The following is a 12879-nucleotide window of genomic DNA, read 5'->3' on the forward strand; positions in this document are numbered from 1 at the left end:
TGGGAACTCAACATCCAGGGGTATTCAACATTCAGGAAGGATAGAATAAAAGGAAAAGGAGGTGGGGTAGCATTGCTGGTTAAAGAGGAGATTAATGCAATAGTTAGGAAGGACATTAGCTTGGATGATGTGGAATCTATATGGGTAGAGCTGCAGAACACCAAAGGGCAAAAAACGTTAGTGGGAGTTGTGTACAGACCTCCAAACAGTAGTAGTGATCTTGGGGAGAGCATCAAACAGGAAATTAGGGGTGCATGCAATAAAGGTGCAGCAGTTATAATGGGTGACTTTAATATGCACATAGATTGGGCTAACCAAACTGGAAGCAATACGGTGGAGGAGGATTTCCTGGAGTGCATAAGGGATGGTTTTCTAGACCAATATGTCGAGGAACCAATGAGGGGGGAGGCCATCTTAGACTGGGTGTTGTGTAATGAGAGAGGATTAATTAGCAATCTCGTTGTGCGAGGCCCCTTGGGGAAGAGTGACCATAATATGGTGGAATTCTGCATTAGGATGGAGAATGAAACAGTTAATTCAGAGACCATGGTCCAGAACTTAAAGAAGGGTAGCTTTGAAGGTATGAGGCGTGAATTGGCTAGGATAGATTGGCGAATGATACTTAAGGGGTTGACTGTGGATGGGCAATGGCAGACATTTAGAGACCGCATGGATGAACTACAACAATTGTACATTCCTGTCTGGCGTAAAAATAAAAAAGGGAAGGTGGCTCAACCGTGGCTATCAATGGAAATCAGGGATAGTATTAAAGCCAAGGAAGTGGCATACAAATTGGCCAGAAATAGCAGCGAACCCGGGGACTGGGAGAAATTTAGAACTCAGCAGAGGAGGACAAAGGATTTGATTAGGGCAGGGAAAATGGAGTACGAGAAGACGCTTGCAGGGAACATTAAAACGGATTGCAAAAGTTTCTATAGATATGTAAAGAGAAAAAGATTAGTAAAGACAAACGTAGGTCCCCTACAGTCAGAATCAGGGGAAGTCATAACGGGGAACAAAGAAATGGCAGACCAATTGAACAAGTACTTTGGTTCGGTATTCACTAAGGAGGACACAAACAACCATCCGGATATAAAAGGGGTCAGAGGGTCTAGTAAGGAGGAGGAACTGAGGGAAATCCTTTTTACTCAGGAAATTGTGTTGGGGAAATTGATGGGATTGAAGTTCGATAAATCCCCAGGGCCTGATGGACTGCATCCCAGAGTACTTAAGGAGCTGGCCTTGGAAATAGCGGATGCATTGACAGTCATTTTCCAACATTCCATTGACTCTGGATCAGTTCTTATCGAGTGGAGGGTAGCCAATGTAACCCCACTTTTTAAAAAAGGAGGGAGAGAAAAAACAGGGAATTATAGACCGGTCAGCCTGACCTCAGTAGTGGGTAAAATGATGGAATCAATTATTAAGGATGTCATAGCAGCACATTTGGAAAGAGGTGACATGATAGGTCCAAGTCAGCATGGATTTGTGAAAGGGAAATCATGCTTGACAAATCTTCTGGAATTTTTTGAGGATGTTTCCAGTAGAGTGGACAAGGGAGAACCAGTTGATGTGGTATATTTGGACTTTCAGAAGGCTTTCGACAAGGTCCCACACAAAAGATTAATGTGCAAAGTTAAAGCATATGGGATTGGGGGTAGTGTGCTGACATGTATTGAGAACTGGTTGTCAGACAGGAAGCAAAGAGTAGGAGTAAATGGGTACTTTTCAGAATGGCAGGCAGTGACTAGTGGGGTACCGCAAGGTTCTGTGCTGGGGCCCCAGCTGTTTACACTGTACATTAATGATTTAGACGAGGGAATTAAATGTAGTATCTCCAAATTTGCGGATGACACTAAGTTGGGTGGCAGTGTGAGCTGCGAGGAGGATGCCATGAGGCTGCAGAGTGACTTGGATAGGTTAGGTGAGTGGGCAAATGCATGGCAGATGAAGTATAATGTGGATAAATGTGAGGTTATCCACTTTGGTGGTAAAAACAGAGAGACAGACTATTATCTGAATGGTGACAGATTAGGAAAAGTGGAGGTGCAACGAGACCTGGGTGTCATGGTACATCAGTCATTGAAGGTTGGCATGCAGGTACAGCAGGCGGTTAAGAAAGCAAATGGCATGTTGGCCTTCATAGCGAGCGGATTTGAGTACAGGGGCAGGGAGGTGTTACTACAGTTGTACAGGGCCTTGGTGAGGCCACACCTGGAGTATTGTGTACAGTTTTGGTCTCCTAACTTGAGGAAGGACATTCTTGCTATTGAGGGAGCGCAGCGAAGGTTCACCAGACTGATTCCCGGGATGGCGGGACTGACCTATCAAGAAAGACTGGATCAACTGGGCTTGTATTCACTGGAGTTCAGAAGAATGAGAGGGGACCTCATAGAAACGTTTAAAATTCTGATGGGTTCAGACAGGTTAGATGCAGGAAGAATGTTCCCAATGTTGGGGAAGTCCAGAACCAGGGGTCACAGTCTAAGGATAAGGGGTAAGCCATTTAGGACCGAGATGAGGAGAAACTTCTTCACCCAGAGAGTGGTGAACCTGTGGAATTCTCTACCACAGAAAGTTGTTGAGGCCAATTCACTAAATATATTCAAAAAGGAGTTAGATGAAGTCCTTACTACTAGGGGGATCAAGGGGTATGGCGAGAAAGCAGGAATGGGGTACTGAAGTTGCATGTTCAGCCATGAACTCATTGAATGGCGGTGCATGCTCGAAGGGCTGAATGGCCTACTCCTGCACCTATTTTCTATGTTTCTATGTTTCTATCCGGCCCACTAGATGGGACAGAAATAGAACATGAGCTGTAGCTCGGGCGCACATTCGTCTATCCACTTTCACTTCACCCAAACTGCAGCCAAGGCAAAGCCATAGTAATACTTCATTACATTAATAATTTGCAAAAGCGATTCTCACTGGCTTGATCTTAAAACGATCCGTGATTCTGGGCCGCAATGGTGGACGTCCGTACCCAGAATGCATTGCGGACTCAAATATACCCTATCCAATTTAGAGTGGCGTCAAAGCTTCTCATCTCCACAACTCTTTTACTGAAGAAAGTGACTGGTGCTATATTTTTCCTCTCCCGGTATCCAGAGTACGAAGTCAGGAGAGTATTCATCTGGCACCAATTAGTAATCTTTGCAGAGGGGCAGAAGGATGACTGAGGTGGGGAATTGATGCTGACACAGGCTCTAAAGAGGGTACAGTTCTATTTCACAGCACTGGTTTATAGAGACCAGAAGATACCATAACATTTCAACTTTTATCTTTGATTCATTCCTAAGCAGTATCGAATACATATTGTGTAGGTAAGATAGCATCTGACTCCTATCTGAATTTATGTTTATGCAATGTTTATGTTTATGCAATGTTTATGTTTATGCAGTGGTCCCTCTAATATTTTTTCACGTGCGGTCCCTTTAAATTTGCTGCGCGGCCGGCCACTGTGCAACCGCGCTTATGCGCAGTATGTCTTTAAGTGGCAAGAGCAGGGGAGCGGCCTGCGCGGGACCGCGCGATTAGTGTGTGGCCACGTGCCTTCGGGGGAATGTTGGTGGGCGGCCCTCAACAGCTCACCAAAACTTGTTAAGTGGCACTCCAACCCAAATAATTATAGCATAAACCTAGGCACGATAGAGTGTTTAATCTTCCTCTATCTAAATTCCTAGTACATCGCGTGTCATATGTAGTAAGTTAAATACAAGGACAAGGGTTCCTGTTTGATCATTATGCAATGCTGCAAAACCAAATATTAGGCACATTAGTTCACACTTTGGTTCCTGAGGATTGAGAGCTCACTTACTGTGGAATCCTCGACACTGAGCAGAACAGAAACATCTGTGTAAAGCCATTAAAAATGTAACAGGAAAGCGAATAAAGCAAGATAGCAATTAGAAGTTTTGACTGCAGGATGCTGCTGCATATTAACTTCACCATTTTGGAAATACAATGACATGAGATAGTGAATAAATCATTACCTTCTTCCTAGCAGAATGGGAGCCGCCCCTTCCTTCAACACACACAAATTATCTCTAAATATAGCTAAAGTTAAATACCAAGACAATGGAATAGAAAATGGCAAGTAATCTTTCTTCTCAAATAGTGAAAAGTTACTCAATGACATCTGAGCTAATTCAATACCTTTGATTTCTCATTGAAGGGCTGTTCAGAATTTTAATGCTCGTGTGGATTAACTTTGAGGATGAAAGTAACTAAATACCCACCTCTTGCTGTCTCCAAGCATATAATAAATCATCATCCTCATATCAACTCTCCACTAGAATCTTATGTAAACCTAATCACCTTAAAGATAAAAGAAAGTTGCAGCCATCACTTCTTGCTATCATGTAAAGTTATTTCCTCCATTAATAAATAGTAAAAGAGCTAGAGTTCAATGAACCAGGGTAGGTGATGACATGGCCCCTAATACCGTGAATAATGTCTGTTGTGAAGAATACATTTTTCTATGGGTTCCTCATCTGTTGCAGATTTGGTATTTCATTCCAGCTGGTGCCTGAAGGAGAGTGATTCCACACAAAATGGCTTGATAATTGCCTCTTCCTCAAAAGCACCTGGGGACAGCAGATCCATTTTCTAGCAATGTAGAGCAGGCATTTCCTTGACAACTGGTTTGGGGAACTTTGATTCAACCTCCTGCGTTTCAGAGCTGGGGTTTTTTTTTCTTCAGCTTGGTTGATTGTTTTAGAGGCAGCGAATGACTTAATATTGTAAATGTTCTCAAATAACTTGATTCCTTATTAGAGAAATAGGTTCCATCCTCTCGCTTCATCACCACAGATAATGGGGCAGACATGCTATTAGTGTAATGAAAAAAAGAGGGATCGCCAAGTCCACTGGGTTTGAAATTGCCCCTTTTTCCGATGCCCGTTAGAGCCTCCGGGGCGGGGGAGGGGGGGCACTAACGGGGCGTGAAATACTTTTGACGGCATCTCCATGAGTGGTGACCACTTAGCGCCATGCACCGACCCTTTTCTGCCCTGCAGCGGATATTGCCCTGCAGGTCGCAAATCGGGCTGACATCCGCTCACCGGGTGGAAGTTAAAGGGGAGGTTGCGAGTGCCCCACGCTGCCATCTTAACTTTTTGGCCAATTCACGGGTCAGCCCGATGACTTCCTCTGTTGCGTGATCCGGGCCACCATTGTATAGCCCGGCACTCCGTCTTGAGTGCCGGGCTGGCCGTTGAAACATGCCAGCTCTACGTGGAGCATCCCTGTAGCGCTGCCGATTGCGTCCCTGTAGCACCATTGGACCCGCCCCAAGAGCGAGATTGCGCTCCACTGCCTCTGTGGGACGTTAAGGGCAATTTTGCAGCCGGGACTGGACTTTCGCGCCAGGCGCAGGAAATCCCACCCCCGAGCAGGTTACTGCCCCTAATCGGGCATTGGGGAATTTCTCTCCCACTGTTCCAACACGCTAGCAACATTTCTTAAAACGCTAAGATGTGCATTGACTTGCTTCCCTACTATAGTGTTGTTCAATAGAAATTGATGATTAGTCAAAAGCATGACTACGGTGACACTGCTTTGGCTAAAAGCATTAATTTTAGTAGAAAATGCCTTGCACACAATACAAGTAAATGTACTTCACGAGTTTAGTTACTTAACAAACATCTATCACCCATGTGGTCCAAAACTTTGCAGTCTTTCTCTTTCACCAAAGTTTGGAACTGTGGCATGAATTTATTGGGCTCAGCACTTCCTCAGGGTGATTGCTGAGAATGTTGACTCACATAATGAGGTGCACCAGACCCGCCCGTGCACCCTGAGCATGGTTGGATGCTGTTTGTCCTTTGCCATGACTACCTTGTTGGAATTGCTCACTATTAGTTGACCTTGCTTTCTGCTGGTCTGGAGAGATTATACCAATTGGTCAAACTGACCATGGTGACAATTCCTCTCTGTACAGCAACGCCAATAACTTGCATTTATATAGCGTCTTTAACATAGTGAAACTTCCCGAGGGTCTCTATGCATATTAGTGTTTCTGTGGTGCTGTAGTGTTACACGCCAATTTAGTAGCTAATCAATAAGCAGTAACCAAGGAAGTGCACACAACAATCAAGAACCACTCACACGCACACTCTACTTTTCATCTTACCATTTTACCAACAAATGCATAAAAATATGAAAATACACATGCATATGCTGTGGGAATATGAGTATTGAGATCACATGTCAAATGACAGTGTCTATTACTCATTTTTTATTTATTAATCAAAAATGCAATTAGCATTTGAATCCTCAATTAATCACATGTGGCTAGTGTCTAATGTAGTGAATATCACTGCCATGCTGCATATATAACCTATGGAAACTTTTAACAGTTTGTCAACTCTGGAAAGGTAATTCTAAATTGGATAATTGGTTATAGGAGGATAGAATCAAAGTGGAATTGTGTGAAAAAAGTGGGGGAGGTGGGCGTTATCAGACTTTGATTAATAAAAGTCCTTTTTTTTAGTGTCAATTTGGGTGGGGTGGCTGGAACAAATATCTTAGTGCAACTGCTAATCCAGCTGAATTATGAAAACAACGGGAAACTCAGCAACTGGCTGCAATGCGATGGGATGCTTTGTATGTTGATGTGCTAACTGTAGCCTTCTTTACTCAGATTACCCTGTGAAGGTTCAGCCAAGTCAGCCTCAGTAGGTTTAATTGTTATGCCATCAGCATTGATGAAAGTGGTTCCTGATAATCAGCCTTTAGGAAAACTTTCCTTCTGTGGATTTGCATTCATATGTGTATGACCGTTATCTGTCAATCACCCGCTAATCCGTGAGGTCAAAGGGACACTCGTGTGGAGATGGTCTCCTGGAGCTCCATGGGCCATCTTCACATGTAGGAGTCACAGTATGGATACTAGTCCAGGTTTAATACCATCACTAGAGTTAATGAAGCGTTGCACCATTTTGTTATTTTTAACCTGAGGAGGAAGTCTGTAAAAATAGTACAAGCTTCTACATTGTCTATTGTTTATTTATTTGTCACTTTCAATTAACCAGTTCATAGCATAAAGCAAGGCATGATAGAGTGTTCAATCACTGTCTAAAATCGAGTAATTAAATACACGGACAAAGGTTTCTGTTTGATCATTATGCAATGCTACAGTACCAAATATTGGGCACAGTAGGTCACGCTTTGGTCCATGGGGAGTGAGTGCTCACTTACTGGAGTGATCCTTGACACTGAGCACAAGAGAAACATCTGTGTAAAGCCCTTAAAATGTAACATGGAAGCGCATTCAGCAGGATAGCAATTATAGGTTTGCTGCTGTAAATCAATACAAAATGAAAGATTCTGACCATTAATACCCTTTAAAATTTACCCATAAAACATTGATCAAGTATTTCTATTTTTATTGAATTTTACATAATTTAATGTCATCTATTAAAATTGTTAAATATAAACAAGATATGACCAGCAGCACAATGGCATTAATGATGTACAGAGTGTGTAATTGTATCCTCTTTTCCATACAAGAATAAAAGGACTATTTACTGTGGTCAAAATGCAATTTAAATATTTAGATTGGAATCATAAATAGCAAAAATATAATCCAGAAATAAGTGAAATACAGTATATTGGGAGAAGAAACTATTCTCCTAATCACAGTTTCCACCATAAGTTTAGCAATTTAAAAAAAAATTTTCGGACTCAAAGTGTGCAATATATAAGTAGAAGTTATGCATGTCCAGGATCAGTGATTTATGTGAAATGAACTGCTAACTGGCACCTGCAACATTGGGCCCAAAATTGCCCAGGAGTTGCTCTGTTTTTTTTGGAGCAACTTGATTTTTGTGGAATATCTTAAAAATCCCCATTTTGCACATTCAATTTGCACCAGTGTAAGTGAGTTAGTTAGGATTCTTTTAGTTTAGTTTCGTTTTTTTCAAAAAAGAGGGCGTTACCAGCCACCTACACCCGTTTTGGCCATTTAAGCCACTTTGGATAGCTAATAGTTGATCCAAACTAACTTAGGCCAGCGTATGTGGCCACTTGTGGCCGTCCAGAAAACCCTTGCAGAGAATTAAAAAATCAGCGAGGTAGCCAGAGATAGGGGCAGGAAGGGAAGTGGAGATGGCCTTACAAAGCACTAAACAAAGCACAACAACATTCAAGAAGCATAAAAACCATCAAGAAGAAATAAAAAATAAAACTTAAGTTCTACCTTCCTAACTCGGCCCGGGAAGTCAGCGGGGCGGCCGGTGCAAGAGGCCACTCGGTTGGGGATAGGTGTGGGTGGGACGACTGGGTGGGAGAGCACAGGGAACTGGCCACATGCTCGCAGAAGACACAGGCAGGCTGGTCTGGGCTCGCAGAAGACACAGGCTGGCTGGCTGCAGGAATCAATAGACAGCGGGCCGGCCTGCCAGCTGGTGCAGGAGGCCACTTGGTTGGGGATAGGTGTGGGTGGGACGACTGGGTGGGAGGGCATAGGGAACTGGCCGACTGCCAATATTATTCACTACTGCGCATGCGCGAACGCTCCAATGCGCATGCGCAGCACTGCCAGCACTCTTTCATGCGCAGGGCCCTAGCTCCACCCCCAATCCACGCCACACCAAGCCCCAGGAGAATCAACAGAGCAGCCAGAATCTGGGGAGATATTTTGGCGCCATTTTCAGCCTATGAAGTTGGCGTATCTCTGGTGAGTGCACCAACACAACGAATGGGCCAAATTTTGGCCCTAGAAAGCTGACACACAGAGACAGTGAGTTGTAATGGTCATGATATGAGTGATTTTGCATAAAGCATTTGTCCCTAAGCTATATTTCATAAAATTATAGAATCTTGCAGCACAGAAGGCGGCCATTCAGCCCATTCAGCCTATGCCAGCTCTTGGCAAGAGCTGTCCAATTAGTCCCACTCCCTTCTACTTGCCCCATAGCCCATTTATTTGTGAAACATATTTGGTTCTTAAAAGAGTTTAAATGAATTTTTACTCTTTTCAATCATTTTGGGCAGATTTAATGAATGTGAATTATTGCAAAGCTGCAGAATGATTAAAAAAAAGCAGTGATAAGGAAGTATTCTCTGAGCTCTGAGGTGAATTTTACAAGTTAGGGCATCCACGTTGAGCCTTGCATGATGATAACACACATTAAGAATTTGGGAGGTGAGATTATTATGCCCAATTTGCAGCCCACATGATTTTTCATCCATTAGGGCTTAAGCCCTCCGATGGATCACCTGGTCACCAGGAATTCTAGCTAGGGCTAAAGATTTGTACCTCTTCCAGCAGAATATGTCAATCTGGAGTGGAGCAGTCGGGCCTTGACCTCGGCAGGGACCTGGATCCACAGGAGCTTGTTCGGAGCAGATGGGAGCATGTTGAGTTAGAGGAGGCATAGTGGCACACCATCTGGCCAAAATAGCCTCACTTCGGGGCCCAGGCCACCCAGGACTGAAGATGTAGAAAGTTTTACCAATTTCCTGCCCTGCTTATAAAGATGACAATGAGATGACATAGCACTTCTTTGTGAATAAGTAGGAGGGGGGGATAGCCTCAGCCCTTAGACCTAGCACCCTCTGCTACATGTTGTGGCCTCCACCCTCTGGTGGACCCCAAAATGCACTCCTACTGGCGTGAGCGCCCACCCGGTTTAATCCTCCTAACTTTCCATGCTTTGGCAGGGTCAACAGTAGAAGTCATAGGCAGGCGCATTCTGGCACTTACACTGGGTACAGACGGCAGGTTTAATTTTTGGCCTCTTACCGTTGAATCTTTTTAACATTATAAGTAAATTAATGCTCCTAACAGTAAAATATAACCATGGTGGGGAGCGAAGATCCAGGAACCTCTCTCCTGGGGTGGACATCAGATGCAGCCCGCATTAGAATGCTATAGCGACGAATCTCAGGAACAGTAGCGTAGTATAACTGGAATTTTTGAAATAGACATAGAAAAATTTTAGTTACGGATAAATTGTGACTACTGCATGTGCTTCGGAGTCACTACCAGGGTCTGGCAGGTTTAGGTTATTGTTCGGTAAGTGTTCAGAGAACAACATAATAATGTAACTTTATCAATACATTCTGCACTCTATGATTAAAATACACTTAGAGAAAAGATCAAGTTTAAATTAAATGAAACAAAAGGAATTACTTCTAAAAGGATGTAGTTAGAGAAAAAACGTCCATAGTTTCTTAATTACTGCTTTGCAGATGCTGTGGCTGACTTGCAGCGACAGACCTTGTACTGAGCCACATGACACGTGTATTGATCCAGTAAGCAATTAGTTTTAATTTTCCCAATATTGATCAAGCTGTTCCACTGTCATTTTGTGGGATAATTAAACTAATTGCAGTGCTTTTTAAGTTAAAGCATCGCCACCCAAGAACCAAGAGGATCTAAAGCAAAGCCAGTTCTTTGGAGGAATTGTGAATGCAAATCCCATAATATGTGGGGAATATTACATCAGAAAATTCCAATATCTGCGGCCTATATTAATTGAAAGATATCAGACAAATCTTCCCCCATTTTACCAATATATACAATAGAAATTGGATCAGTATTTATCTTTTATTTTTACGGTTTCATATATGAAGTCAAAATGATTTCGCTTTGAACAATCCTATGTAACCCAGTCAATAGCTGGATACACAGAATAACACCAAATGAAGTACAACTTAACTCTTTCTTGCTGGAGACATCAAAGACTGTCGTAGAAGCTGAGATGTAGTATCAATACTACTTTAGTGGACTATGTCAATGCAATTATTACCATTACAAGAATTTTACTTTATATATATTCACGGGTTGTGGATGACACTGGCAAGACATCATGTATTGGTTATTGTCTTCTCTTCCAAACTACCTAAGAACATAAGAAATAGGAGCAGGAGTAGGTCACCTGGCCCCTCGAGCATGCTCCGCCATTTAATAAGTTCATGGCTGATCTGATCATGGACTCAGCTCCACTTCCCTGCCCTTTCCCCCATAACCCTTTATTCCCATATCGCTCAAAAAAAACTCTATCTCCGCCTTAAATATAATCAATGACCCAGCCTCCACAGCTCTCTGGGGTAGAGAATTCCATAGATTTACAACCCTCTGAGAAGAAATTCCTCCTCATCTCAGTTTTAAATGGGCAGCCCCTTATTCTGAGACTATGTTCCCTAGTTTTAGTTTTCTCTATGAGTGGAAATATCCTCTCTGCATTACCTTGTCGAGTCCCCTCATTATCTTATAAGTTTCAATAAGATCACCTCTCATTCTTCTGAACTCCAATATGTATAGGCCCAACCTACTCAACCTATCCTCATAAGTCAACCCCCTCATCTCTGGAATCAACCTAGTGAATCTTCTCTGAACAACCTCCAATACAAATATATTCTTCCTTAAAAACGGAGACCAAAACTGTACGCAGTACTCTAGGTGTGGCTTCACCAATATCCTGTACAGTTGAAGTAGGACTTCTCTGCTTTTATACTCTATCCCCCTTGCAATAAAGGCCAACATTCCATTTGCCTTCCTGATTACTTGCTGTACCTACATACTCACTTTTTGTGTCTCATGCACAAGGACCCCCAGGTCCCTTTGTACTGCAGCACTTTGCAATTTTTCTCCATTTAAATCATATTTTGCTTTTCTATTATTTCTGCCAAGGTGGATAACCTCACATTTTCCCACATTATACTCCATCTGCCAAATTTTTGCCCACTCACTTAGCCTGTCTATAATCCCTTTGCAGATTTTTTGTGTCCTCCTCACAATTTGCTTTCCTACCCATCTTTGTATCATCCACAAACTTGGCTACATTACACTCGGTCCCTTCATCCAAGTCATTAATATAGATTGTAAATAGTTGAGGCCCCAGCTGCGGCATCCCACTAGTTACTATTTGCCAACTGGAAAATGACCCATTTCTCCCGACTCTCTGTTTTCTGTCAGTTAGCCAATTCTCTATCCATGCTAATATATTACCCCCAACCCCATGTACTTTTATCTTGTGCAGTAACCTTTTATGTGGCACCTTATCGCATGCCTTCTGCAAGTCAAAATACACCACATCCCCTGGTTTCCCCTTATCCACCCTGCTCTTTGCATCCTCAAAGAACTCCAGCAAATTTGTCAAACATGATTTCTCTTTCATAAGCCATGCTGACTGCTTGATTGAATTATGCTTTTCCAAATGTCCTGCTACTGCTTCCTTAATAATATACTCCAGCATTTTCCCAACGACAGATGTTAGGCTAACTGGTCTATAATTTCCAACTTACTTTCTGCCTCCTTTTTTAAATAGGGGCATTACATTTGCGGCTTTCCAATCCGCAACTCTGCTAACCTTACACGTACTGACCTTTCATTATTGGTTGTAAACTGTATTTTAGTTCTTTGAACTTAGGCTATGGAATCAACTGCTGACATACATGTTTCATTCTCGATTTCTACTTAGATTTAAAACCGCTTAACCTTCCTGAAACCAACTGATTGTGCATTCTTAAACATTTAAGATAATTGGCAAAAAAGCCGGGGCGGAAATGAGCAGAAGTGTTTTTACTCAACGAGTTGTAATGATACGGAATGCACTGCCTGAAAGGGTGGTGGAATCCGATTCAATGGTAACTTTCCAAATGGAATTGGATATATATTTAAAATGGAAACGTTTGCAGGGCTATGGGGAAAGAGCAGGAAGTGGGACTAATTGGGCAGCACTTTCAGAGAGCTGGCACAGGCACAATGGGCCAAATGGCTGTATGATTGTATGATTCTAAACCATCTTTTAACACTCTAAACCCTTTAAGACTCCATCAAAAACTTTCCAAATTAGATGAATGGTGCCTGATGTTAAATACCTTATAATACCAAAGGGAATTCAAATGTATCATATCTTTTGTCGGATT

The 12879-nt window shown here is 42.5% G+C and overlaps 1 protein-coding gene across 1 annotated transcript in view; it reads left to right on the forward strand.

Moving 5' to 3' along the window:
- sntg2 (syntrophin, gamma 2) overlaps positions 1 to 12879 on the forward strand; it is a 403287-nt gene that overhangs the window by 299370 nt on the left and 91038 nt on the right. The window lies entirely within an intron of this gene.

This window comes from Pristiophorus japonicus, chromosome 7 (genome assembly GCF_044704955.1).
Source record: "Pristiophorus japonicus isolate sPriJap1 chromosome 7, sPriJap1.hap1, whole genome shotgun sequence".
Taxonomy (NCBI): Eukaryota; Metazoa; Chordata; class Chondrichthyes; family Pristiophoridae; genus Pristiophorus; species Pristiophorus japonicus.